We start from the raw sequence: 23008 nt of genomic DNA on the forward strand, positions 1-23008 counted from the left end.
GCATGGGTGCTAACTGGGTAAAAAGCAGTTTTTCAAGTGGGTGCTCCTCTTTTTAGCAGGGAGAGAGTAACTGGCCCTCCTCACCCCAGCAGTGTCTTTTCTAGTGATTGCTGGTATTCTTTTGCATCTTTAGAGTGTGAGCCTTTTGGGACAGGGAGCCATTAGTTATTTGATTTTCTCTGTAAACTGCTTTTTGAACTGTTTGTTGAAAAGCAATATATAAGTACAGGTCCAGCCTATTTATACACAGATTTTTTATATACAGATTTGACTCAACACTTATGGCCCTTGCAAATGAGAATGTGATGATCCCTGGAGAGGGGGAAAAATTCACCACTTTAAAATCAGTTTTAAAAAATGGAACAATCCTTTAACAATAGCCTCCTTAATGGGGGGGGGCAGCTGGCTGACAATCCATCAATCCTTCCCTCTCCAGGCGACCCCGCCCTTCCCCCTGAGCATGTGAAAGAAAGGTGATCACTTTGCATTGGTGAAGGGAGGGGCTGAGTGAAGCTCCTTTCTAAGCTCTTGGAGGATGACTGATTGATGGATTGTCTTCTTAATGACTCTTATTTTACATCACAAAGGTCAGCAAGGCTGTTTTTCAATCACTGGAGCAAAAAAACTTTGTTTTTTAATTTGATTTGCTATAGTCCTTTTTTGCCATCCTCCTGAGTGCTTGGAACGGAACCCATGCGAATAATGAGGCTCAACCTGTACTGTTAATAATAATAATAGAACTGTTTTAGGATTACCTCCTGTAACACTATTTCACACAACACTATTTTCCAGGAATACATCCACAGCTTTATAAGAGGTATTACTGTACAACTAAGTCAAGCTTTATCTTTATGCTTGGGCTATTATTTTTACATGCATGATTAAACAGTCTTTACGATTCTGATTTATGTATTTATTGATACATTTCTACCTGACTTTATCTACCTAATGGACATTCAAAGCAGCTTTCAAAGCTGTTTCCATAAGGCAGAAATCTTTTGTTATTTTGGCAAAACATAATTACTATTACCAAAAATATCAGAGTTCTGTGACACTTTAAAGATACAGTCGAACCTCATCATCCATGTACAGCCTCCCTGGGCCTCAGAAGGCTACTGAAGGCTCCCAGAAAGCCTTAGAAGCACACTTCTGGTTTTTCACACACTTCCCACACATGACCACCCTGGGACTCAGATCACCTCCGGGGTGCAACCAGAAGACTCTTACTGCTTGGGACCCTCAGTGAGTCAAATCTATGGGTCCCAAATAACCAGATAAGGAGACATGACCTGTAATCTGTTGTGGTGTAAGATTTTGAGGATTTTGTGGTTCTGAAACCACTTCATTGGGTTGCATTGTTACTGTTGCCTTGGGTATCGTTCATGTAAATTAACCCTTTTCTGCCCACCCCACATTTGATCCCTGTTGCATATATGAAATGTTAGGCAAAAATGGCTTTTGGGAGGGGCATTCCATTGTAGCAACAATCCATTCTTTGTAGCTATTCCAGCTGCTTTAGGTTACTTCCAGTATTGTGTGCAAATTGTATTTGCAGCAAAAAGAGTCTGCTTTCCCATGATTTATATTTATCTAATAACCCATCTGAGGATCTAACCAGTTTGTGCATTTTATAGCTAGTCATCATGATCAGTTTTTTAACATAGACATTTTCTTTCATAAGTATGTAAAATTAGTCCCATGTGATCCCTACTTCCAGTGTTCTCAACAATTGATCCTGTAAATTTTATTCTTAAATATCACAGGATTCTCTTATAGGTAGATTGACCAGTGGCGTAGCTAAGGTGGTACTGGGTGGTACATGCAGAGTAATGGCAGAGTGGTGGTTTTCTGCCATCTCAGCTGAGGGGGGTGACAACACTTACCATAGTTGCACAGCAAATGCAGCGAAATCATCCCTCCCACCCACCCTCAGCTCTGTACAGCTCCAAATAGAGCAGGTTTCAGAGGTGAGGGCCATGCGGGTGCTGGGGAAGGGGATGACAGCGCAGCCATGAAGGGTTGCCACACTGTTCCGTGAAATCAGCCAGCTCTGGATGCCTCTGGGCCTGGCATCAGAACTACATGACTACTGTGGCAAACCCTATGAGAAGTGTTCAACTTCTCTTTTGTTCTCCTTGTGTATATAGCATAAGCTGCTTCACTGTTCCTCCTGCCAGCCTGGTTGCTGTCAGTGTAAGAACTGCACTTTTCAGAGTGCCAGCCATCTGGAACAACCTGCCTGTATGCCTGTGCTTAATCAACACTCTTGGTGTTGAAATGTGTGCAAAATGGCTCACATTGTAATATCAATCAAGGTAGTGCCTTGCAACTTACTCAGAATCTGTTTCTGGTGACCTTGTAACTTGACCATGAATTTTCATGAACATAAAAATATTTGGAAAAGAATCAACTGGATATGTAAATCAGATCTTCAGTTGCACTGGGAAACGGTAATATAGCGACCAAGAGACTGAACTGTAAGCCTGGAAGCTCACCCCTAGCCCTCAGCCATGAGTTTACTTGGTTGCTTTGAGCAACCTGCAGTCTCTCAGGTGGATCTGTAATGTGGAGATAACATCCACTCAACTATATTTCAGGGTTGTTGTAAGGATTACTGATGGTTGTGAGCCCTTTTGGGACAGGGAGCCATTTAATTATTTGATTTTTCTCTGCAAACCGTTTTGTGAACTTTCTTTGTTGAAAAGTGGTATATAAATACTCTTTATTAATAATAATGATAGGAAACACATAAACACTTCCAAGCCACATATCAGTGTCAAGTATTATAAGAAGAAAATTTTAATTTTTTAATTGGAGCTATAGAAATCTTACATAGCCTGGTCACTTGGTCCCTTTAGTATGAAACCACCATGCTGAATTGGTTCATACATGAGAATTCACTGGGCAGGACACTCAGCCTATGAAAAAAATAACATTGAGGCTGCACTCCTATACACACTCACCTAAGAGTAAGCCCTGTTGAATATAATGGGACTTACTTCTGAGTAGACAAACTTAGGATTGTGCTGTGAGTCTGTTAATTGTATAATTAACACAATTGAAGGGTAGGAGAGAGAAAGAACTTGTGTGTGTTATTTTAGAAATACATCTTCCTGCCTGTTAGAGCCTAGAATTTAAAGAGAGTCAGACTGATCCACTTGAAAATGCACTGTGAATAGGAAGGTCAGAAATAATTTCACATCCCTCTCTCCCATTCTTTCAGTGTGTTTAACAGTTTCACTGAACAGACTGGCCACCAAGCAGCTGTTGTAGCACAGGTTAGTTTTGCCAGCTGCATCTTGCAGCCAGAGAAGTGACCCAGACCTTTGTATGCCTAGTTTTAAATGTTTACAACTGCAAAATAAACTTGAGAATCATGAGCTCTGGGAGGACAAAAAATACACACAAGGAATTTCTTATTCACTTGAGTCTTTTAAACAGACCGCTGCCTGTTTTCTAATCTTGCACTGTGGCATTTTAGTTTGTCATTACAAAAGCAAAACTACTTCTATAGTTTTACTGAGCATTTCTTGCAATCTGTTTTTGAGGATTAAGTGCGGGGGGGGGGGAGACCATTGGTGGGAAGTAACTTTGAGTTACTTATGAGTATATGAGTGTTGAGGATCAGGAATACATTACAGAGATCCCTATATAACTCTGGGGGGTACACATGGAGCTCTTGGTAAGTAAGGACACAGATTGCCTTATTGCATCACACCAGGGTCTATTCAACCCAGCATTCCAACAGCAACCAGCCAGAAGGCTCAGAGTGCTATCAAGCACTCTAGTTCTATGTTTCTAAACAGGCCATGAAAGTATGTAGCTTTCTCCTAGTGCTGTGGTTCTCAAACTTCCTGGGGAAGTCCTTGCAGGGGAGTGTGGAAGGCAGCGGGGGCAGGGAGAAGGCAGCAACGTGATCCCCAGGATTGCATTACTAAGGTGGCTGCAGGGATTGGCATTTACAGCAGCATCCTGGGGGTGCAGGGAGCCCTGCTCAAGTGTCTGCAGGGCTCCCCAGCCTCCAGAAAGTGAAAGCAGAGCAATCTTACTCCACCTCTGCAAAACCGGAAATGGAGCATAATTGCTCCACTTCCACTTTTAGAAGGCTGGGGAACCCTGCAGATGCTCGCACAGGGCTCCCTGCACCTGCAGGATGCTGCTGCAGGGACTGGTAAGAAAATGCCAGTCCCTGCAGCCACCTTAGCGAAGTGATCCTGCGGATCATGTTGCTACCTCCCCCTGCCCCTTAAAGGGGTAGAGGTCAGTACCTTAAAGGGGTAGAGGCCCCTTAAAGGGGTAGACTGGGGCATCACAATGCCCCAGTTTGAGAAGCCCAGTGCTAGTGACTGTCTCCACCTTCTGGTAGTCTACTTGTGTAAATGGAAGCTCCATGGCTAGTAGTTATTTCATGGACCTTTCTTCCCTGAATTTGTCTAATTCCTTTTAAAAGTTATCTGAGCTGCTGTACTCTGTGTGGCTGTTGGATACATTATTTCTTTCTGAAATCTTCAAGAGCTGCTACTCTACTATGTTTGTATGTAAGCAGTACTGAGCTAGATGGGTCAGTGGTCTTGACTCGCTACAAGGCTGCTTCTTGTATCCCAGGGAGGTGCTGCTTTGTGTGGGAGCTTCCTGCTTATATGGACCTCCTAGATCAGAGTGTCAGGGCTCTTATTAAGGAGCCATCCCATCAGTAAATAATTTGAGAACTGTTGCTTTAAGGAGCAGGGTCATGTTTTTCAAAATCAGAGCTTAAATTCTACATCAAATTCTGGCAACACTCCCACACTCTCCAGTGAAAGCTTCCCACCCACTGCTATTGCAAGCAGATTTTTCATCTTGGAAGGCATAGTGAGGTAACAGCAGGGACTTCGTTCTGAAAAATGTGCTTTCTGCTGTGGATTTTAAACAAGCTTAGGCAGTTAGTGGTTGGAAAGCAGCATTTAGAGCTACATTTATCAAATAGGAATTGAGATGCAGCATTGCTTTATTGATGCAATTGGCAGGGAATATATCCTAAATATAGGGATATTGCTGGCAAAGAAGAATGATGATTAATTAAGGGTTCCATCAACACAATGGATTATAAGAAGACACAATGAGTTTTGGTATCTACCAGCTTCTGATCGTCTGATTGAGATTTGGATAACAAGATTGTATTCTTATTTAACAAATATAATTGCAGGCACTAATTTAGTAACATGTTCATTGCACAGGGCAAAGATGTAGCAATGTCTGCATTAGAAATGCCATAAACCAGCTTTTGAGTTGCCTGCAGTTGTTTGGCCATGAAACCTGCTTTTGAGATGAAGAAGCAGGAAATGCATGCAGACAGCTCTGTTTAGATGATAAGTAGACCTTAATTGTTCCATTCAGGTTATCAGAACAAGCTTCCAGATACTGAGCAGTAAACTGGGGGAAAAGTACACTTTCATGGAATTTGCATATCACACAATTCTTAACACAGAGATGGATAACTCAAATTATCAGCCTCATTTTCAGTTTTGAAAGCACACTAGATAACTGGTCCAAAGTATGGTCTGAAGGTGTCAGCTCTGGCTGTATAAGCTGCCTGGTTGAGAGCTTCCTAGGAACCATGTGCTAGGTTCCCTAAGCTCTTTTAAAGAAGAATGGGATAGAAGTTCATTTAAATGCTTCGTAGTTAAAAGCGATGGTATTGGCTTGAGGCATCTTAAGGCAACACTGTTTTTTTTTTAATGTTGTGGAATGTTTTGATGACATTAAAAGTGCTTGTTGGATCAGACCCCAGTGTATCTGAGCAAACATTCTGTTTCTCGCAGTGGCCAGCTAAATGTTTCCAGGTGCTTACTAGGAAAACGTGAAAGTGGTGGTCTTGCCCTATTTGTTCTCAGCATCTAACCTTTCAGCTCAGACATTAGGTTTAGTTGTCCTCACTAATAGCTGTTTGTAGACTTATCCATCATATCCACTTTGAAAAGTTCTCAACTTGTGACTGCTGCCACATCTTGTGGCTTTGAATTCCAAAGCTACTCGTGTAGCTTGGGGTGTGTGTCTTTTGTGTTTGCTGTAGCCCATCCTGATGATATCTGGGTACAATGAGATAGCCTCCTAGATTTTGAGCAGAAAAGCAATGTGTACTGTGATTCTGCAGGGCACTAATATAGCCTGTTTTCTAGTCCCATTCCTAGAACAGTTGAACTATTCAACCCAGACACCCATATCTCGGTACCTCAGAGCTATGTATCCCTTCTCACTGGTGGTGAGAACTGTTCAGAATATTATACCACTTTTCATCAAAAAGTAGTTCACAAAACATTTTTCACAGCAAAGTAAATGCTTCCCTGTACCCAAAGGGCTTGTGATCTCTTAAAAAATGCAGAAGAGGAAAGATGCTATGCTGGGGTGAAGAGGGACAGTAGCTCTCCCCCTCCTTATTGCAAGAGGGCACCACTTTTTACAAGGTGCCTCTTTTCCCCTTAACAGGGGTATGAAGCAGTTTTTAAATGATTAGCTATTACAGTTCTTGCATGAACAAAGTTTCCCATTCCTTAAAAAGAAGGAACTACTAAAATTAATATCAAGTCTGCTTCCAGATTCAAACTTGTCTAAAAATAAAGCCTTAATATAGTGCTGGATAGTGTCAGCACATGGAATAGTGTATGAAGTCCTTTCTGTTTTTAATGGGAACTGTTTGGAAAAAAAAAAAATGAACATGCAGTTCTCACTTCCCTGTCCAAAGCACCCTCATAAGAAACCAGCTTGACTTAGTTTCCAACAACATTTAACAAGCGTTAAACCCATATTTAAACTGATCTTTTCTTTACCAATGTATTGACAGTTCAGTTGTTATAGCGACCTGCCATGCAGAATGTTATAAGGATTGGTGAGATAATGCATGTGAGGCATTTAGAAAGTCTGCTTTCCCAAGTACAGTAAGTGTGCATAGGATTGCAGCTCTAGCCTTTATTTCCCTTTAAAAAAACACCCAAAAAACTATACTTGAGGATATGACTCAACCCAGTAGAAGGAAGGAAACACTAACTGAATGCAGTCAGAACTTATGACTAGCCTTCTGCTGTATACAGTTTTTACTGAACGTATTTTGTTGTTTCTAGGACCTAAATCGTCTACTTGCCTACAGTGCTTAAGATGATTGTGTAGTGCAGCGGTAGGTAACTGTTATCAGTTCTATGAGCTATGTTGGAAAAATCTTATTTCTCTTGCAGCTGGCCAGCTTCTTTCAGTTGCATGTAATTGACCTAGTTTGTCATTTTCATAAGGGCAATTGATAGACATGTTAGGCTTCTAGGATATTTTTATTGTGAAATGATTTGCCTCAGTATGAAACATGAGGTCAAGCTGGAACATAGTTTTGGAAATTGTAATGGCTGTGACATAGTAAAGTGGAGGTTTTATTCTTTTTTGGGTTTGATTAGTATTTGTAGCATCGTATTTCAAGTTCCTTTCTCGAAAGAAACGCATATGTTAACTATCAAAAATGGGATTTTCAGGATACCTGCATATGCCAGAGAGCCTAGAAAATTGACCCTTGGTGATCACTTTTTATTAGTCTGAGTCCTTGTTTCTGTGGTGTTTGCACTTGCAGCTTTTCTTCTTGGTTGGTTCCAAATATGTGAGTCTGTCTCCAAAGAATCTATTATCTTAGAGATATATATTGAATAAAATGCAAGCATGAGCAGCTCCAATTGCTGTAGTTAAATAGAGCATGGGAATATGGGGTATCCCCTCTTGAGATAATGCTGATGCTTGAGGGTGAGATATGCTGATGCTTGAGGGTGATCTCTGTCTATATATCTCTATACATATACATACATATGTACTGCACACACAAACAATATGATTTTGCTACAGTTTCCACAAATGAGTGGAGGCTGTGTGCATGTGACCAAAACAGGTAGTGAGCTAACATTTTGACCCACCTTTGTTTGTCATTCTTGCTTTATATTGTGCATAATCTTCCATTGTTCTTTGTATTTGTAAGATTCTGTTGTAGCTAATGAAATTATGTTCGTCTGTGATTATTGTAGGTGAAATAGAAACTTAATGATGCACAGTGTCCATGCTCTTTTTCAAGTTAGAAAACTGAGGGTTCATTCTGTTTTATGCATTACAGTGATTAATGACCCATAACAGGCTTAGTGTTTCCAATTTGGCTCTCTGAGAAGCCGGCAACAGTCTCTATACATTATGGTTATCTCTTTCCCATTGGTGGTGGTTATCTTTAACCAAATGTATGGCAACATCTGGGATCAGAAAAACTTGGTGGAGGGTACCATGTGGCACTGAGACATCAGAAGCCCCATTTCTGACCATGACCCCTGTGTCATCTGAAAAGTCACTGGCATTAGGTGTAGTGCAAGGATATGTGGTTAGAAAACGGCAGAGACACAGAAGTGCTTGGATGGACTAGGCAATTTTTGGATTCCAGTTTATACAGGACAGTTTTCCTGTTTCAAAGTCATTAGGGAATCTGAATATATATGCACTGCAATGTGTCTGAATTTTATGAAAAACAAAGGTACCTGCACATGTTTTTGAGTATTACTCTTGAAATATGGGATTGTGTGTCACTGAAGGTGAACCTGCTTGAGTTTCCCAGCATTTTTTGCTCATTTGGGCTACTACTTTGCTATTAAGCCGGGTTTTCCTGCTTTGTTTCCTGGGTAGGTTGTGTCTGTTTTGCAGGTGCATGCAGTCAGTGGTAAGCATAGGTGTAAAGTGATTGTGACTTCCTTTTTGTATATGTACTTTGTTGTTGGAGAGATGAATTGGCTTTATTAAGATAATAGAGGTAGGGGTAGACTATCTTGACATTAATAGCTGGTCAATGAAATGTCTTTGGTGTGAATTGCTTATTGGTTTGATTTTCATGTCTGCCAATTAAAGATATTGTTGGATGTGGGCTCTTGAGTATCTGTTCAGGGAGTGATCTTGAAGATGCCTGATGAGGTTCATCCATTGATGTGAAAGGGGGAGTTCTTTCGCAGTGTGTGGGTAGAGATCTCAAGAGCCCAATGTAAGCTGCTCTGATGGAGAAAGTATAGAGTTATAAATACTGTATAGCAAATACAATAATTTTAAATTTTAATTCAACTGATTGGTTTAATTGTATTGATTCATGGTTCAGTGATGTTTTAATTGAACTAAGGGCACAATCCTAACCAGGTCTAGTCAGAAGTCCTATTGTGTTCAATGGGTCTTACTCCCAGGAAAGTGAGGTTAGTATTGCAGCCTAAGGCTATGTACGTAATCTATGTATGTAATGAAGCACTTTAAATGTACAGATTATTTTTATTGGCATTAATACAGTATTGGTTCTTAGAATTTGGTACTAGGTAGGTGGAAGAGAAAACTGATTTACCATAACTGGTTTCCTAATAAATTGTAAGCTGGACCAGCTATAACTGAGAGTAGGAGGGGTTTTAGAGAAATAGAGCAGGATTTTGCACTTGTGGCCATAATGTAATTCTGAAACGGGGACAAGCCATACATTTTAACAACTTTGGAGTAGAAGAAAGATGTGAAGAGGCTTTGCAGTGGCATTCAGGAATGTAGTAGAGTATAATTCTGTGTATGCTTAGTGTTCCTGACTGCCTCTGCAGTTTCCACCTCCCCATCTGCCAAGGCTTGTTCAGATGTATAAAGGGGAACTCCACGCCCTGCTGCATGTGTGGCCTGGCTTGCTCTCTCTGGAGAGTTAGCTGGTATTATTAGACAAGGTCACATGTTTTTGACTGTTTAGCTGTAAAAGTGTTCTGTGTTCAGATTTTTGTAGTAATTGGGTGTCATGGTTGATGTGTGCCAAATGCAGTATTTCTTGCTCTCTTATAGAGGCACCACTGTTAATAGAGGCGTGTGTTTCTGGTGGATAAGATAGGATTACAACCTAGTCTTGCTGAGCAGAATGGGCTTACTTCTGAGTAAAGTAAATAACACTGTTTTCAAACACCTATTAATAATGTTGATACCTTTATTGATATGTGAATGAAATCCACAAATCTTCATGTAGAAAGATATGTGCATGTTGGCTGCTTTTGCATAACTTTTAGAAGATACATGGAAGAGAGGTGAGGAATAAGACAAGGTATGGATGAAGAAAAACAAAAGCAACACCCTGTAGTGCAATCGATCATGTGAAAAGCTGGAGATGTCAATGTGTTCTTAATAAGTGTGCCCAGGGCAGTTTCTGCAATGTTCAGAACATGAGATTTGTTTTGTTGGAGAGGCCTCTTATTCTGCTGTCTTCTTATGTTTTGGATGAGGTGTACAAGACTAAATTCTACTTGGGAAGCATTTTTAAAAAGCGCTCCTCTAAAGTTTTGATGCTGACACGTTATGGAAGGAGTGGGAAAGATGCTCATGCTCTCTCTGCTTGTCTGCCGAGAAGTGATGGAACTGGTTTGCAGTTCGGAAGTACAGCAAGTTCCTCATGTAGTGCATTGTAGTGGTTTCATTAGCTTTGTTTGATACTTCCTGATATTTATGAAAGAACTTAAAGCAGACTCGTGCAGAGTACTTGCGTTAAATATGTACAGAAGTACTTGTTTTTGCACCCTTTTAACAGTGACTTATTTATTACACTTCTGCTGGGTTGGGTTCCATAAATACAGGTGCTGTTGGTGACCTGAGATCTCTTCCTGACAACCACCTACCTAGTCCCTGGACAACAAGATATATCCCTCTCCTTCCTCCCCCCCCCAATGAGAATTCAGAAGAAGGAAGAATCTCTTGCTTTGTGCCAATGGAAAGAGATAGAAGCTCTGCTCAAGTGCATCAAAGTCCCCAGCATGCTCAGAGGACTTGGGGAGGAAACAGTGTAGCATTGAAAGTTACTTTAGATTGTATTTAAAGTATGATTTTCTCCACTATGCCTTGAAGGCCCTTAAAGTCCAGTGCAAAATAAGAGAGTGACCTCTTTCCCACACCTTCTGCATGTGTCAGAACAGGGGTGCCCAAACCGCTGCCCTGGGGCACTTGAGGCCCTTGAGAACTCCCAGTGTGGCCCTCAGGGACACCCCAGTCTCCAGTGAGCCTCTGGCCCTCCGGAAACTTGCTGGAGCCCGCACTGGCCCAACGCAACTGCTCTCAGCATGAGGGCACCTGTTTGACCTCTCGTGTTAGCTGTGTGATGAGGGCTCCCTCCACTGCTTGCTGTTTCACGTCTGTGATGCAGTAGCTGCAGCAAAGAAAAGGCCAGCTTTGCTTTGTGCAAGGCCTTTTATAGGCCTTGAGCTATTGCAAGACCTTCATTCATTCATACAAGTTCCACCTCTAGTATGTTAATTTATGTAAACTTATGTAAATTTATTCAAATTTGAAATGGAAATTAATTCTTCCCCCCCCCGGCCCCCGACACAGTGTCAGAGAGATGATGTGGTCCTCCTGCCGAAAACTTTGGACACCCCTGTGTCAGAGCACTGTGGAGAGGGCAAGAGTGTAGCAACTGGTTGACAAGGCTAAACAAAACTTGTAGACTTAAGGACATATACCTTGATCTTTCTCCAGTGAACTGAGAACCATTTGTTTATGATTTCTTGATGAGCTCCGATCTGGGCCACCTACTGGACCATTCTTGCTTAACTTCAGTAGTAGAACTGCATCATGTACGTTCAGATTGTTTGCTGTTGTGTAAAACGTTGCGTGAGAACTCGCTACAGGGAAATTCTTATCTCCACAATGAAAAAGTAAAGAAGAAAAATAATTTGCATGCCATTGAGTTTTTATGGTATTGATTCTTCATTGGTTTGATGCATGTTCAATGCCAGCATACTGGCATTGCAGTGCTATCCTTGGGCATGCTCCATTCTAAGCAGTGAAGGTTTTTTTGTGGAAATGCTGGTAAAGAAAGCAACTTGCAGAAGTTGAAGGTGCATTAAGTAGTCTTTGACAACTTAAGCAGTTCCCTATCTTTTGTTGCATTCCTTCCATTTTTGACACCAGATCGAACCCATGTAGCACAGGCTGATGATGTGCCATGTGGTATGGGAGAGGTCTACTGGAAAAGTGGGTAGGGCTGCCACAGCTGTTGGTGAGGCAATACTGAAATGTCTTCAGAGTAACCCACTGGAGCAGATTTGCCTTCTGGCTGAGTTGAGAGGGAATGATTTTGTAGGGAGAGGAAGTTGCACCTGTTCTAGTTACTGGCCATGCCTCTGAAGAGACAGGCCTGCTTTTGGAGAATTGCCTTATGGGTTTCAGCGAAATACGGATGCAGTAGGTAAGGTGATACTTTTCTTTTGGAGCAGATTCTTGACTCAAGGGTATATAAGCTGCCAGTTTATTCGGAGCTCTTTATAAGGCAGAAGAGAAAGTCAGCAAGCATCTGATCTGAAACTGTTTAATGTGCTAGCTGGAGTCACTAAGCAGTTATGCTGTGGTTTGCTGAGAGAGAGGATGGGTGGAGAGAGAGAGAGAAAATGCAGTTCAATAACTCCCTTGCTCACTTGTTAATTTTAAGCATCTAAAGTAGTGCCAGTCTGAATTTTTGTATGAAGAGTCAAGATTCCCCTCACCCTTTTGCATCATTCATCTGTAGCAAGGGTTTCTTAATTTTGGCACCAAAGCTGTGAAATGACCTTAAATGGTATGGTTTTGTACCTCAGTCATAGTCTTTAGCTGGCTGTGGGAGGCCCAGTTGCTGAGGAATAACCTTTGGGCGCTAAGACTGTAGCTCTATGCACACTTCACTGAAAGTGAGTCCCATTGAACTCAGTGGAGCTTCCTTGTGAGTAGACGTGCATAGGATCATACTGTCAAGAAGGGAAACCTTTTCTAAACTGTATATGATCAAAGATGTGTTTAACTCATTTCTGCTAAGCCACAGGTGTACACATTTAACCCCTGTTGCATATATGCAACATTGAGTAGAAATGGCTTAAAGCTGTTTTAAAGGGATGTGGTATCATATGTATAGATTTTATTACTTGCTGTCATTTTAATGTTCACCAAACCGTAGAAAGGCACAGTATACCTAACTACATTTTTGTCTTGGCAGTAGTTGTCAACTGTAAGTATTTTTAAGCAAAACTAAGTTGAATCTAGTCCTTGGACTAAATGAAACATTCACCAAAATTATTTTCCTTGGACACCTTTGTTTTGGAATTTTTATTATTGCTAGTTTGGAAATATAGAGCACAGGATGGGACATGGGTGAGAGAGTTCAGGACAGAAGAGGCATGATAGTAGCCATGGTATGGAAGCATAGGCTGGCCTACTTGGTGACCCACAGAAACTCTGCTTCATTAGAGTCTTCAGCTGACTCTGCTGTAGTGTTCAAGCATCCAATTATGTTCCCCAAGCAATCACCCTCACCCCAGGTTCTGTACCCCCCAGGTAACAGTTGAATAATACAACTGCATGATTACTTTTTTGTGCTGATCGCCTCTCATCCTGCTTATGTTATTTTATGATTTATTTATTTTTCACATTTTTATGCAGCCCTTACTCCAAGGAGCCTCTGGGGTGGTAACTCTCCTCCTTCTCCTCACAACTACCCTGGTTTGTTAGGGTTAGATTAAGCTAAGAGACAGTGACTGGCCCAAGTTTCACCCTGGAGGTGGCATGCCTAATTGGGGATTTGAACTTGGATGTCTCAGGTCTAACTCCTGAACCATCACACCTTAAGCTTGGGCTCCTGTGTTTCTGGCTTTAAAAGTGTTACCAGAGTAGTATGAGTTAAAGTCACTGGCAAATGACAATCATACTCCCCTGCTACTGTAAGCATTTGACTTAAGGTAGTTTCCATTTTCTGTAATAAGCTACTACTTTCTACTATTTTCCACAGTGCTTACTTAATGTAAGGAATTAATTATTTCTAGAGGTACTCTTAGCCTCTAGATCGGGGTGCCCAAACCCCGGCCCGGGGGCCACTTGCAACCCTCGAGGACTCCCCCTCAGGGAGACCTCAGTCTCCAGTGAGCCTCTGGCCCTCCGGAAACTTGCTGGAGCCTGCACTGGCCTGATACAACTATTCTCAGCGTGAGGGTGACTGTTTGACCTCTCCTGTTAGCTGTGGGATGAGGACTCCCTCCACTGTGCTGTTTCACATCTGTGATGCAGTAGCAGCAGCAAAGAAAAGGCCAGTCTTGCTTTGTTCAAGGCCTTTTATAGGCCTTGAGCTATTGCAAGACCTTCATTCATTTATACAAGTTCCACATCTAGTATATTAATTTATGTAAATTTATTCAAATTTTAAATGTAAATTTATTCTTCCCCCCCCTCCCGGCCCCCGACACAGTGTCAGAGAGATGATGTGGCCCTTCTGCCAAAAACTTTGGACACCCCTGCTCTAGATCAGTGATTCTCAGATGTTTAGCACCAGGACCCACTTTTTTAGAATGATTCACTTTTTTAGAATCTGTCAGGACCCACTGGAAGTGAACTTATGACCAGAAGTGACATCATCAAGCAGAAATTTTTTTAACAATCCTAGGCTGCAATCCTGCCCACACTTACCCAGGAGTAAGTCCCATTTAATATCATTGTTAAAAGCAAATACATAGTAGCCTGTTAAAAGTACAGAGCTGTAACATTTCCCACATGCAGACAGATACAATGGGAGCATCAAGTATAATATATTAAAACAAAATATTGAAATGAATGGGGACCTACCTGAAATTGGCTCGTGGCCCACCTAGTGGGTCCCAACCCACAGTTTGAGAAACACTGCTCTAGATGATTTTTTAAAAAAAGATTGGACATATTCATAGAGGAGATTCCCCCCCCCCCCAGTAGCTATTAAGTCAGCTTAACGCAACCTCTGCATTTAGAAGCAAGATAACATTGAGTTTCAGAGTCTTCATGAGGTAGAATTGTGTGTCTGGCTCACTTGTAAGCATCCTGGGGCATCTTGTTGGCTACTGCTGACTAGTTCAGAACAGGTGATTCTTAAGTTTAGATATTTAGCATTAGAACTGGTACAATCTTTAATGAATTGTTACGAATTCTTAACAACTTTTGTAAACCTGGGATACTGACACTTAAGAGGTGTTAACGCAGGAGTGCTACTACTTAATCAGACTTGCCTTGTTGCTTGTAGGTTACCTAGTCACGAGTCCTAACAGTTGCATCCTGACCAGCCGATAAAGTACATAGTACTTTGTGGAGCTGAATAGGTGGCTCTTGATCTTTGTTTTGCTTTTCAGGGTCAGTAATCCATAAGGCAAAAGAGGCAGGCCCACAGACCATCGCTCTATCTATACTGTTACTTTTGTGGACCACAGTGTCTTCGTCGTCCGCATGTTTAATCAGAAGGTTGAATTTCACAATAGCATTGTAGCATGATTGCTTTAATAGGATTGGAAGGAAAGAGATCAAAACAAAAACTGTTAGAGTACAATGCCTTATGCAAACCAATTGTACTTGAGATGGTTTGAATTGATTTGCTGCTTCATTATTATACCGGATTGGCTTTAGATGGAATGGCAGGAGATGTAAAAGGCTTGAGACATTTTATGCAACATGATACTTATGGATCAGCTAGGTCTTGAATCTGTGCTTGTGTACGTGGCTGTGATTATACAACTGTGAGACTGGAATTAATTTTCTTGAAGAACCAGAGGAGAAAACAGTCATTGTATTAACTATCATTTGTACCACTCAGTGTTTGGACTAGAAAGTTCAAAAGTATTTGAGTCTCTTCTCTCCACCACTCAACTGAACTGCAGTTGGATTTTTAGCATAATATGAATAATTCACCAGCCTTTTTTGCTAACTGGAGAAAAACGGAGAAATAGAGATACTGCATTGTAAACAGGGTTTTTACCTCTGCCTTCAGGGCAATGTAGTACAACATAAGATGCATTCAGAAAAAGGCAAAGAGTATTCTGTAGAGACTATTCCAGGAGGCTATATTTTCACATCTCTCTTTTTTCTTTTTTTAAACCTAAGGGAGGATCATATTTGGTGAAATCATGTGAGACCATCCAAGTTCCTTATTCTAAAGAAGAAGTGGTCCTACTCTGTGTGGTGGGAAAAGGCAACCTGGGAATATGTGGGCCAGGCCCTACTCTGCCAATATTAATGGGAGCAAACTGTTCAGGAGTAATATGTGTGATCTCTGTGTTAAAAGGGTACTTATCCTCAGTCTTTTTTTTAATACTTTAGTGCAGGGGTCTCCAAACCCCGGCCCAGGGTCCAGATGAGGCCTGCGGCCAGCCTCTGTCCGACCCGCGGCCAGCCTCTTGACCCCTGAAAACTTCTGGCCCACTTGGCCGAACATGACTGGAACTGTGCTCTGGTTGCATCTGGAGGGTGTTCTAAGGGCCAGAGAGGTTGAATGAATGAGCCCATTCGTTCATTTATACACTCAACTAAGTTCCATTTCTAATTTATTGATATTAATTTTATATTTAAATTTTTTTCTGGCCCTCTACACTGCGCCAGATATATAGTGCGGCCCTCTGGCCAAAAAGTTTGGAGACCTCTGCTTTAGTGGGAAAAGGATTTGCCATACTGAAGTAAATTGTTCATGTGAACATGCGGGGGGGGGGGTTGGTTGGTTGGTTGGTTGGTTGGTTGGCTGGCTGGTTGGTTGGTTGGTTTGCAGACCTTGTTTTTGGCCACAGTCCATTGATTGTCTTGGGGAGTACATTCCTTTCTTAATGAGTTTCCCTCCCCCCCCCTGCCCCAGCAGACTGGCCAAATGTCAGGAGTGGCCTGTTGGCACTGTGGTGCATTAGGTGGATTGATTCTGGGTAGGACTCTGAGGCACCAGTGTGAATATGAAGCACTCTGCACATTGTTTTGACTCTTAAGTTATTGGTGGTTGTTCCTCCTGGAGCATTTGTTTCTAGTCATTCTCCTGCTTTTATGGAGGATAAATATATTTACTAAGGCAGATATTGTTGACCTCTCTATTCATAGAGGCTGCTGTTCTCCAGATGGTGTTAGGGCTGGAAGTGTATCTTGCCAGCTGATGAATGGTTAGGCTCTGTAATAATAAATACCAACTCCAAAATTATAGAGCATTGTGCTTGGGCCTAGCTGGGAAATTTTATATAATATAAATTGAAAGAGAGAACATTTAAATTCTGGATTTTCTTTGTATCTTACAATTTAAACGTTTTCCCCGTTTCTTCCTGAGCAGAATTGTGAGTGAATGTCTCGCCACAATTAGCTTAAGTTTTGCTGGAACTTCTAAACATAATTGGTTGGTGGACTTTAACTGTCTCATAGGCCGTGCTAGTGCTTCCCAGACTTCCCAGCACTGGAACCCACTTTTTAAAATGGCACTCTATTGGGCCCCACTTAGGGCCCAATCCTATCCAACTTTCCAGCACCGGTGCAGCCACAATGCCGCCCCGAGGTAAGAAACAAATATTCCCATACCTTGAGGAGACCTCTGTGACTGCCTCCCCAACACAGGAAGCAGTGCATACCCCACTGGCACAGCAGCACTGGCACTGGAAAATTGGATAGGTTTGGACCCTTAGTCTTAAAAAAAAAAAAAAAAAATCACCTTACCAGCTGTTCAAGCTTCTGTTTTTGTCCTTTTTACTATGGTGGGGTAGGGACTGCCTTCTGTAATGTTAATTGAGCTCCACATTCATCAGAACCATTCTGGTGGCTTTGCTTTTCCTTTTGCCTGACCTTCAATAGGAGCCACGGCACATCTGGCTATTCATGAATGTGGCTTAGTTTTGTTTTCCACAGCAATCCATGCATCTCCTTGTAAGCTTGGAAGGGGAGACTTCCTTCTCAAGTGTTTTTTTTTTTTGGGGGGGGGTTCCTCAGATAAGGACCATTCTGGTTGGGTTGTTTGGGTGTGCCTGCCCTTCAAAGTGCACTAGAGGCATAGTTGCCTACTCATGAGTGAAATGTGGACATGTGGCTCAGTTTCAGTTTCCACTGGTCTCAACATATTTACCTTGTTGTCAGCTTGTCAATTTCACGACTCACCAGCAATCAGGTCCTGACTCACAATTTGGGAAACAGTGAACTATGCGTTTTGCTGTCCTTGTCCTAAGGTGGGTTTGGTAATTGTGAGTTAGCTGGGATGTCTGCAGTCATCAAAGAGTAGTTGATCTTCTCCTGTTATCCTCTGAAGATTGCCCTCTCTTATATGTGTGCACTATTTTGTGTCTTTATCTTCAGATGGTTAGAACACTCCACCATCACTGCCATGAGACTATGGAGAATAAACTGGATATGATCTAATATGGATTTCTGGGAGTGCATTTCTTGAAACTGGCCTGTCACACTTCAGTAGAGCAACATACCAGTTCATAAAACATAGTGCGCTAAATGAAGTTTCATTGTGGACTTCATCCTAGCCATGCACTGGGTGCGAGTACTCTACAGTCTCTTTCTATTCAGTGTTTTAGATATAAGAACATAAGAACAGCCCCACTGGATCAGGCCATAGGCCCATCTAGTCCAGCTTCCTGTATCTCACAGCGGCCCACCAAATGCCCCAGGGAGCACACCAGATAACAAGAGACCTCATCCTGGTGCTCTCCCCTACATCTGGCATTCTGACTTAACCCATTCCTAAAATCAGGAGGTTGCGCATACACATCATGGCTTGTACCCCATAATGGATTTTTCCTCCAGAAACTCGTCCAATCCCCTTTTAAAGGCATCTAGGCTAGACGCCAGCACCACATCCTGTGGCAAGGAGTTCCACAGACCGACCACGCGCTGAGTAAAGAAATATTTTCTTTTGTCTGTCCTAACCCGTCCAACACTCAATTTTAGTGGATGTCCCCTGGTTCTGGTATTATGTGAGAGTGTAAAGAGCATCTCCCTATCCACTCTGTCCATCCCCTGCATAATTTTGTATGTCTCAATCATGTCCCCCCTGAAGCGTCTCTTTTCTAGGCTGAAGAGGCCCAAACGCCGTAGCCTTTCCTCATAAGGAAGGTGCCCCAGCCCCGTAATCATCTTAGTCGCTCTCTTTTGCACCTTTTCCATTTCCACTATGTCTTTTTTGAGATGCGGCAACCAGAACTGGACACAATACTCCAGGTGTGGCCTTACCATCGATTTGTACAACGGCATTATAATAGCCACCTGGATTTGGTTCAGCTTGGTTTCTGTGTGTAATACCCACCAATATGCCTCAAATTGTATTGCCTGGTTTTCATTGTCTTGTTTTTCTGTCTCTTCAGGTTTCCCAGAGAAGCTGCTACATCTCACTTGTAAGGAGTAAGAATCTTCAAAGTTTTTGACACGGTATTGTTACCTGGTAAGGGAGATTCTGTTGATTACAAATATTTTTATTTCCTAGCCCCTGTGTGAAATTTCTGTTTTAACTGTTCCAAGCCACGGGCTGTGTACCAGATTATCTGAAGATACTTAGTCTATGGTGGAGGAAAATCATTGTTGGAGGAAAAAAAAAATCAGAATGTAATATAATGGTATATCTGTGCTTTTATATCAGTTTATCTGTCATTTTGGGGATGATGGTTAAATTCTGGGAATGTTCTACTCTAGCTTTCTCTAAATGTTGTGTGCTGCAAGTTTTTCTGGGGTAAGCTGAGATACAGTGAACTTTATGTTGGTTTGAAAGGTAATTGGGCATTCAAATGTTGTCAGAATTGTGCCCAGGTGGAAAAATTGAATACCCCAGAATTGGCTTTAAGCAACTGCCCAGTAGCCTTGAGTGACCTTGAGTTTATGTGTAAGCACTTGGCAGCGGCTATGCTTTTCTTGCTGGGCCTGTTGGCAGTGGCTGCTTTAGTAACTTCTTAGAAGTGCTGATGATGTTGCAGAAGATTTTTTCCTTTTTTGTTGAGTTGTTTGGGTAGTAGTAGGTTTAAGAGTGCTTGATGTACTGACACTGTATTTTCCATGGCTGGCTCCTGCCAGTGGCCATATTTCCTGGGCATTTCTGGGGCATTTGGTGGGCCGCTGTGAGATACAGGAAGCTGGACTAGATGGGCCTATGGCCTGATCCAGTGGGGCTGTTCTTATGTTCCTCAGAATATGCCAGGAAATGATCCTGTATGCTATGTAGGGACACCCTGGTGAATTTTAAAGGGGAAAAAATGGTGGCAGGACTTCCAGGGTCATGCTCAGTGCTGTTAGACCCAGTTGTCATACCCAATGGCATGACAAAAGCTCTGCTGAAATTGCTGCTTACTGGCCTGGTGGAAAAACAGTTAAGAAAAATCAGACCACCACCAGCCTAGAGAAAGGGGTTAGAAATGTTGCATATAGGTAACTTTCTATAGCTTTTATCAACTACAGTTTGGGTCCTCTTTATCCGCAGATTCAGAACCCATGGATTTGATCCTATGTGGGTTCTGATCCTGTGCCAGGAGAGCCCATAGAGGACCTCAAATGTGACTGGAAGTGGCTAGAAGAAGCCTCCCCACACCTCAAAAGGCCTCTGAGAGGCACTTCCAGTTTGCTCAGAAATTGGAAGTGCTTCTCATGGTACTTCAGTAGTGTGGGGAGGCTGTGTGCAACCTCCTTGCTTCTTAGAAGGCCTCCCAGAGTCCTCTGGGAGACACTTCTGGTTTGCCAAAAAAACACATGCTTCTTGGAGACCTTCTGAGGCCTTGGAGGCCTTGTGTGTCTTCTCTGCATCTCAGAACACCTCCAGTTGCAACCGAAAGGCACTTGGGGTCTCATCTGGAGGTTCACTGTGGGACCTCTGTGGATTTCAATATCAGCAGATTTCAGAATCCATGGGGGTTCCAGGAATGAATCCCTTGCAGATGCTGAGGTCCCAAGGTACTGTACTAGGAAAAACCTCATTGTTAGGGGGCCAAACAGAGTGTGACTGTTCCCCAGATAATTAAACTGAAAGCTAAAATAAAGGGCATGCCTGCTTGATAGACTAATTTTCTTTTCCAAGAAACTGTGGGAATTGTAGTTTTGTGAAGGGAGTTAACTGAACTGTCAGCTCCCTCGGTTACTCTTAAATAATATCTAAAAGGCATAGAGAATAAAGTGGAATGTTCTTCTATAAATAAAGCTGCTGTGGCAACAAAACGTCCACCAGTCACAGATATTCCCTGCACCAATTAAAATTCCAGGCGTTGTGACACAAAAACTCAAAAGTTTGATTCCAACACATGCTAAATTGCGGGTAGGAGTTATTGGATCTGACCTTGAGTTCCAAATTAATAACCTTTTTTACTGATGCTAGTTTGTTGTTGCATTGGACCTGGCAAATTGTGTGTTATGCTTTCCACCAAACTCCAGATATCAAAACCATGTGATAGCTTACTGTGTGATGACTCTAATTCCATGGGCAGGTGGTTTATTTGTAAAGCAGAGTTGGCAATGATCTCTTCATCCTAGTTTCCCACATTAATAGCTGTGGGAGCATGTTGGTGTTGGGCTTGCCTGTGATTGGATGCTATAGATCAGAGGTGTCCAAACTTTTTGGCAGGAGGCAGAGACCTCACCTCTTTGACATGGTGTCAGGGGCCAGGGGAAAAAAAAAGAATTAATTTGACGATATTTACTTAAATGAATACATTAAAGATGGAACATATGAAAGAATGAATTCTACTGAGCTTATTTATAATACAAATATTTCTAGGCAGAGACACATCTTAGCAAGGCAGGGACACAAGAGGAAAAATATTTCTAGGCAGAAACTCATTCCAACAAGGTAGAAACACAAGAAGAAAGGTTTTCCACCAACCTACCCCCCCCCAGCACTTTACAGAAATGCATAGAACCAAGAATCAACAGAGTTCCACCATTTGTAGATTGCAGGAGGCACATGCTTACCCAAATACAGCAGGACACAGAAGTTAACCCAGAATAAGGATCTCACAAGCAACAGAGGGAAAGTAGGGAGGACATTTCTGACTTGCTAGACACTCACTCACCTACCCACCCACACCAGGAGTAAGTTAACATGGAATAAGGCTCTCACAAGCTTCTCCCTCCCACTCAGCACTGCCCTCACCCACCAAAACAAGCCAAGCCAAGCCAGCATGTTGCCCCCTTCATAAACGAACTGTGCTACTCCCTCCGGCTCAGCAGCTCCCCACCGCACCAAAGCTAACAAACCCTCAACTTCTCCCCTTAGGTCCTGCCCACTCCCCTCCCCACACAGAGCAAAGCGCGATGATTACACACCCCCCATCCCACATGCAGCATCAGCCCTGGCCTCCCTAACTGGTGTGTGTGTGCGCGCGCGCGCACGTGCTGGATGGGCTGGGCTTCTGCAGAACTCTCCCACATGCAGGAGAGCTCTGCAGCCAGCAATCCCCTTGCTGCCGCTGCGAGCAGCAGTCGCGTTGGTCCAGTGAGGGCTCCGGTGGGTCTGCGGGCTGAGTGCCCATTGGAGATGGGGGGGGCCCCCACGGACCGGGGTTTGGGCAGCCCTGCTATAGATGATCACTATTTCATGTGGCCATTTCTGTCACACTGAAAACTTTTAAGCAGCTGTGCAGTGGGCCTCAAGTAGATATCTCTTAACTATTATATATTATCTTAGTCTCACTTAAGAGCTCAAATAATTAGGCAAGTTAAACCCTGTTTAACTTAGGCAAGTTTAAGTCCTGTTTCCAGACAGTTTAACAAGACACAAAAGGGCTGCTTGCCTCTTTTCAAACAGAGAAGCTGATGAGGCAAGAAAACTGCTTTAACTATGGTTTGCAAATCCACTTCAAAACATGGTTTAATATTCTGTTTGATAACTAAAATGTAACAATGATTTAGGGATTAGTTATGGTGCTAATCATCGTCTTCATTGGGTCATATTTATATTGCCAGTTTTGCTTAGAGGTACAGGCGTCTCCCCACTTTTTTGACCCTTTTAAATTAAAACTACAACCCATGCATTTGATGTGTGATCCGTTCTTTTGACCTATTTCATCATGTTTCCACGACCTTCCACACGCTTCTGTGATCATGTGCTGCTTTTTCTCTCTGTTGATGTGGCACCATCTTTTCATTCCATCTGTGTACTATATACAAGTAGTTTGCTGCACATCTCTTAGAAATATATATTGTGTGTGTGTGTGTGTATCTCTTTGTATCTTTGTATCTTTATATCAATATAAATATATCTTTATCATATAAATATATGATATAA

General features: G+C 42.3%; 1 protein-coding gene across 4 annotated transcripts in view; it reads left to right on the top strand.

Annotated features, from left to right (window-relative positions):
• The window catches only part of CYRIB (CYFIP related Rac1 interactor B), a 76229-nt gene that overhangs the window by 31479 nt on the left and 21742 nt on the right, over positions 1-23008 (top strand). For 3 of the 4 annotated variants that reach the window (XM_066623279.1, XM_066623282.1, XM_066623278.1), the window contains exon 2: positions 19113-19189. The gene's annotated coding sequence lies outside the window, so the exon portion shown is untranslated. Of the gene's footprint in view, positions 1-7131; positions 7151-19112; positions 19190-23008 lie in introns of those variants that run through there. The other variant, XM_066623280.1, reaches the window with a different exon arrangement.

The sequence above is a fragment of the Tiliqua scincoides genome, chromosome 4 (assembly GCF_035046505.1).
Source record: "Tiliqua scincoides isolate rTilSci1 chromosome 4, rTilSci1.hap2, whole genome shotgun sequence".
NCBI lineage: Eukaryota > Metazoa > Chordata > Lepidosauria > Squamata > Scincidae > Tiliqua > Tiliqua scincoides.